We start from the raw sequence: 6,281 nt of genomic DNA on the forward strand, positions 1-6,281 counted from the left end.
ATATTTTGTATTTTGAATTGCATATTTGGATAAAAAAAATACTTAACTATGTACATATTTTGAATTTATTATACATATAAATTCGCAACCTACTGATAACCTATCATATACGAGTTGTATATAGATACGTAGTTATATTTTCAAAATACTACAGCATATATTTTACATCTTACAAATTAGGTTTATTTTTCTTGTAAGATTTACTCAATAATTTAATTGATTGTCTATTAACTATTCACTATTATTAGCTTTAAGATAAATAAAATAAATTTTAGTATATTTTAATCATCTTTGCAACTCTTCACATTAATATCAAAATGTTTCTATTACCTAATCGTATTATAACTACTATACAAAAATATAAAAGAAAAATACAAAAGTATCTATCTACAATATATTATTCATAATTTCCATAAGCCGCGCACATACTAATTTTACAATAAAAAAAAAAATAAAAATGAAAAATGAAATAATAAACAATAAAATAACTATTAACAAAAAACTTTATTCACGCCAAACATAATTTTTAGTACACTGAATATAGCTGTATATTAAAATAGGTACAAATATAACATTTTATGCTACGCCGTATATTTATTAAGAGCAGCAGCAAATCAAACGTCGGAAAAACCTATTTGTCCGTTTCCAAAAAGACCCGCGTTTATTTTTAACGATTATTGATGCCGCGTTATACGAAATTTTCATTTCTATTTCGATAGGCGTCACGTTTATCGAGATATTCGGCAATGAAACTGATCGCCTCGCTGGTGGACCAGTGACTTCAACGGGGCTCACCATCAGTCACCACATCCGACGGGCCTTCGCTGTGCGCATCATCATCGGAATGCCGACGTAACGACGACGGGGGAGCCGGCTCACCATCACAGCAGCGTTTACTATCGCGATCATTCGCCGCATCTGCGGTCCTGCGTAATTAAATAATACAAAATACACAAACCCACAAATAAATCCGCTCCTGGTACCTAATATATATTATTCATAAAAAAAAATGTAAATTATGTTATATATAAGTATAAAAATGTAATAAATAAGTAATGACATACGAGTTACGGTATTTAGACCGAGATGAGTAAAGAGTAATCCGCCTGTGGTGGATTGAATATAGTAGGTACTTTGTATATTTTTGAATTTGATTCCAACCATTATTTAAATGTTTCTAAAAACAATCTCTGAAATATTCGTTACAAATACTCAAAGTTCTGATATTTGGTATATAGATAACCATATAACTATCTACTTAAGAATGTGAACCACCAAACAAATTTTCTAAAATTCGTATTTTAAAAAAAAAGCTCACACGAGTGTTTTTTGATTCAATTTTTTTATTTGTGCAACATTGCTATTGGCTACAAAAAATAAAATAATTATTATAATTAGATGATATTTTAGACCTATATTCTATAATTGGTTATATTTACCGAAATAACTGACAACATTGTGCAGAATCAGTAAATAATAAATTAAATATTATTATCTTTTTATAAAAAAAACTACTGTACAGGTGGGTACGGCCAGTTCTATAATGTTGGCAAAATTTACGGATTTTTAGTTCAGTCTAATCAGTGATACTATCACGGAAGTTATTATACATATTATTATAGTTACTGTTAATTATGATTATCTCTGTTTCTAATGTGCATACTTTGAATGAAAGTTTACGAAAAAAAAAATCTGTACGCTGCAGATATCTAAAATATGATAATTGATAAAACTAACGTTAAGCTATATTATAGCATTGTAGTAACACATCTCAGTATCATAATTATTACAACGCGAGCGGTATTTTTTGTCGACTGTAGTACTTTTACTTTTTAAGGACTTGGCAATGAAGATGGAAACAAAAACTTTTGGAATAAAAAAAGCACACACGCCAGTTTTTATTTAAGTACTGATTTGATGTTAAATCGATGTTTTGCGCTTGAACAGCATGAACACATTTATTGTTTCAATTGAAACCATTTAAAAATGTGTATTATATTGTACTTTTATATTGTTATGTCTTATACATAAAATAAATGGACCAATACAGATATTTGAAATAAAGATGATAGATACTTTTTTTTAAATATAATCGGCGTTTACTGATAAAATAATCGTCTTTTATGTAAGTAGATTATATTTTTTATTATTATAATACGGTAAGTTTAGGTGACCTACACTAATATAATATTATATTATTATTATTATTATTATACAAATTAAATTAAAATTCGTTGTGGCCGTTCTGTCATAAAATATATTTTGATTATACCGTGATCTGTGGTATAGTATTTCGATACTTATTGATATAGAATATAGATACGTATAAAATACCCCGCTAAAGGTAGGTAAGTATTTAGTTATTAAATCGAAAATTTATTAAACTAAGACGACTTCTGTTTACTCGTATTTACTTGCGTCCATGTTCAAAATATAAAAACGTAAATTAAAAGTTTTATTGATTGTAGAAAAAGTTAACAAACAACGCGCTAGATCAGTGGTAATCGTAAAAAATAAGTGACAACTGTAGTTTATTTTAAGTTAGCAAACCATACTTATAAAACTACGAAGTCAACATAGTCAATCAAAAAAAAAAAAAATAGTTATTTACACGCTATATTTAAATACCTATGGATAATGACCACAGTTGCTATTGGATAAAATGGATAATAAAAAAAACACCTGTATCAAAAATGTATTAATTAAAAATAATAAAAACATAATAATATCGTTTTCACATATGTAAATGCATAATATGTGTAGCTAAAGGTATATTACTTATAGGTTTAATTTTTTAAAATAGTGTTTTTCGAACTATTAACCTTGATGATTGAATTGTTATCTTAATCTCATCTAGATTAGTATAATACCAAAGTCGTATTTTACCTTAACAGTATTTATTATTTAAGTTTACTTACATTAATTGTATGCGGAATGATAATATTATTATTATAATGAGCTATTTCTTATCGCCTCTGGTGAAATTACGGCTAATAGGGAACGATACATCATAATATATTATTATTTATTATTGGGAACCGATAAAACGCAAGAGAGTATACGCGTGCAAGTATACTAAATCTAACTCATACAGTCGGCTGACGTTTCGCCTGTAAATTTGTAATGATGAACATAAATCGAATATTAAAATTATTATACAAAATATATAATTGCCGACAGCTGCTGCTGCGGTAGTATTCACACAGACCAATATTTGTATACAACATAATATTATTATCATTACCGAATTCGCTTTCTCAAAGGAACCTAAAGGTTTAATTCGTTTCGGTGTTTAGAGCTCTGGTTAAATAAACAACGAATAACTATTATACCGGGATAAGACGTAGCGTTATATATGTGAGCAAATTGAATTTGATAATGTTGGTATAATATTATTCGCTGAGTACACCGTGGATTGGCTTTAAATTTAAATTAACGTCATTTTCTACAAATAAATATAAAACTAAAACGCAACAATAACAATAAAAGCAACAAAAGAAACCGTAAAAGATTCACGGGGTTGGAAAACAATTATAATATATTTAATAAAAATATTGTGTAAAAATAAGAACGTCAAGCTGCAAATTATTTTTAAAAATGTGTTACAAAACTGCGCGCGATGACGTAAAAAGAAACGGGCTACTGTCGGATCACTATCCTGTTCTTACACTGTACCTAATACGAGTAATGTGACTCATCTATTTATTTTGGGCGAATGCAATACAACACCACAACTATAGCGTATAATTTTGACAGGAAAATAATTCGAATTAGTTGTGAATTGCAAATTTGCAATATACTGCTTGTCACCGAACAGTTGACAGTGGGAGAAATTATAAGGCAGATCGAAAACGATAGAGTGGTTTCCATATTATTTTATTATAGGTCCGTAGCATATATTCCGCTATCATTTTACGTACGCAATCGTATTGACGAGTTACAAAATAGATCACTACACGTAAGAATAACAAGTGTTCGGGAATTCTATATCGTGGACACCAAAAATTATATTCATAAATAAGAAATGGAAATTCAACAAAAAAAAACATACAATTATTAACGAAATTCCAATGAACAATGGCAATCAAAAAATATAATAACCTATTATAAAATGTATAAATAATTAAGTATACATAAATCAATGAAAGGTACTTATATAAATAAAATTATAAACGTTATAATAAGTATCTACGGCATTCTACGCCTGTCCAATTAAAATGTACTCCACCCCTCCCCCCCCTACAAGCACACACGCAATTATGCCACTTGGTACAACTGCGGCTTAGCCGATTAATAGCTTTAATATTCATATTGTAAATATTGTAAAAAAAAAAAATACAAATACAAATACAAATTATAGAAATTAAAATAAAATGTTAATAATATTATCGTCATGGATTTTCTACAACGGTATAATACAGTTACTATTATTATCAAATATATTCAAACTAAATCATTTACAAGTTATTTCTATTGTTTATTGCACAACATTTTATCCACTTACATATTCATCTAAAGGCTTCTTAAAAGTTTTAAAATCTCACTACCCTGCCCAAAGTTTTTATGCACCCCCTTTACCTCCTCCTATACCCTCAAATGTCACTAGTGACTAATTGAATACAAAAGATTTTCAAGAACTTATAATATTCGACATTTGATACATGCGTTTCAGTTCTTCAGTTTCTTTGTTATAAAATAATTGTCTAGTTTAGAAACTTAAGAAATAGGCAACAAGTGGTTTTTCGAATTGATTTTATAGCTGATTTTCCAAAAACTGTACCTGCCCCTTAGTTTTATTCTTTTGCCAGCCATTGTTTTTATATTTTGTATCCAAAAAGAATTCTAATTGTACAAACAAAGCACACAATAATTATCATACAACACTCAACAGCTATAAAGTATAAATCACAAACAACAATAAAACTGAAAATAAGATTAAAAAATATTAAACTAATGGACTCTGCAGTTAGGTACAGTGCTTGATTTTGAGTCAGTGCTCCCTTGGTGAAACCCTCCCTCCCATAATAGTTATGTGAATTATATTAAAATACTAGAGACGCTACTTTCTTTCTAATTCAAGCACTGGCTATGTCGGAATATATAGCTAAGGTGCCTTGATTAATCTAATAACAAAAAAATGTAAGAACCATTTTGAAAACTGATTTAAATTTTAAAATAACAAATAAATTGTATACCTCAAAACTAAAATCATTGCTATTGCTGTTGCTGTTGCTATAAGTCTATAACCATAAAACGTGTTGTTCAAAATTATAATTTACTTACTATATCAATAATAGATTAGATACAAAGTATTTTAACAAAAATTTGATTTTCACATACGATCGTGATATGATAAATAATATTAATCTCTCGATTGATGAATGACAATGGACGATAATTGTGGATCGTGGTTTGAATATTAATGGCTTCCACCCAATAATATGTCACTGTCACACTAATGTCTCAATTTGATACAATAAAATAACTGAACATTTTTCAGTTGCTTGTTTCAAAAACTAATTCTGTTATTAATTAATAAATACAATTATAAGAGACTATTTAGGTATTTGAATAAATAATGTGAAGATACATATCTCTCCAAGCCTTGTACGAAATAAACGCACGATACATAATATTCGATTTTGAAACTTGGTTACGATATTCTTGGAACGCGAAATAAAGCGGTAGATTGTATCTCTAGAATATAAAACACATTTATTTTGGATTTAATGTACATATATTGTTCGAAAAGCAAATCGCAATACAATAGCTTAAATATTTGGGATATTTCGACAATTCGCGTTAAAACAACCTGATCCCTTTGACTTTTGAGCATGTATTATCATATATCTATCATATAGCCCACAGTGCAATTGATCCCCTTCGTCCGACCCCCCTCCCCTACACCGGTACTACTATCGCAATTTACCGACGACGTCGTATTCCACCGCTCACGCAAAATGGGATAAACTAGGTCATTGCAGTTGTGCGGAACACTTATACGGTTGGCAGCGACTTGCAGGCTCGCGAAAGTTTCCCGAACGATTTCCGGCCCAAAACTTACGGACCAATTTTAAACCAAACATTTGCGGCGCGTCATAATATTAGATAAAAGTGACTTTTCAAAACTTTTGTCCCGTTAGGTGAATGTCGACACTTCGTACATATTATACAGCGTTGGCACTGGCTATCATTGTCATTTATCACCACCGAGTCCGTTAGATACACAACTGATTCTGTTGTTTCACGGTTCGTTTTAATTTCAGAGCATTTTTTGACAG

The sequence above is a fragment of the Rhopalosiphum maidis genome, chromosome 4, assembly GCF_003676215.2.
Source record: "Rhopalosiphum maidis isolate BTI-1 chromosome 4, ASM367621v3, whole genome shotgun sequence".
Classification (NCBI taxonomy): domain Eukaryota; kingdom Metazoa; phylum Arthropoda; class Insecta; order Hemiptera; family Aphididae; genus Rhopalosiphum; species Rhopalosiphum maidis.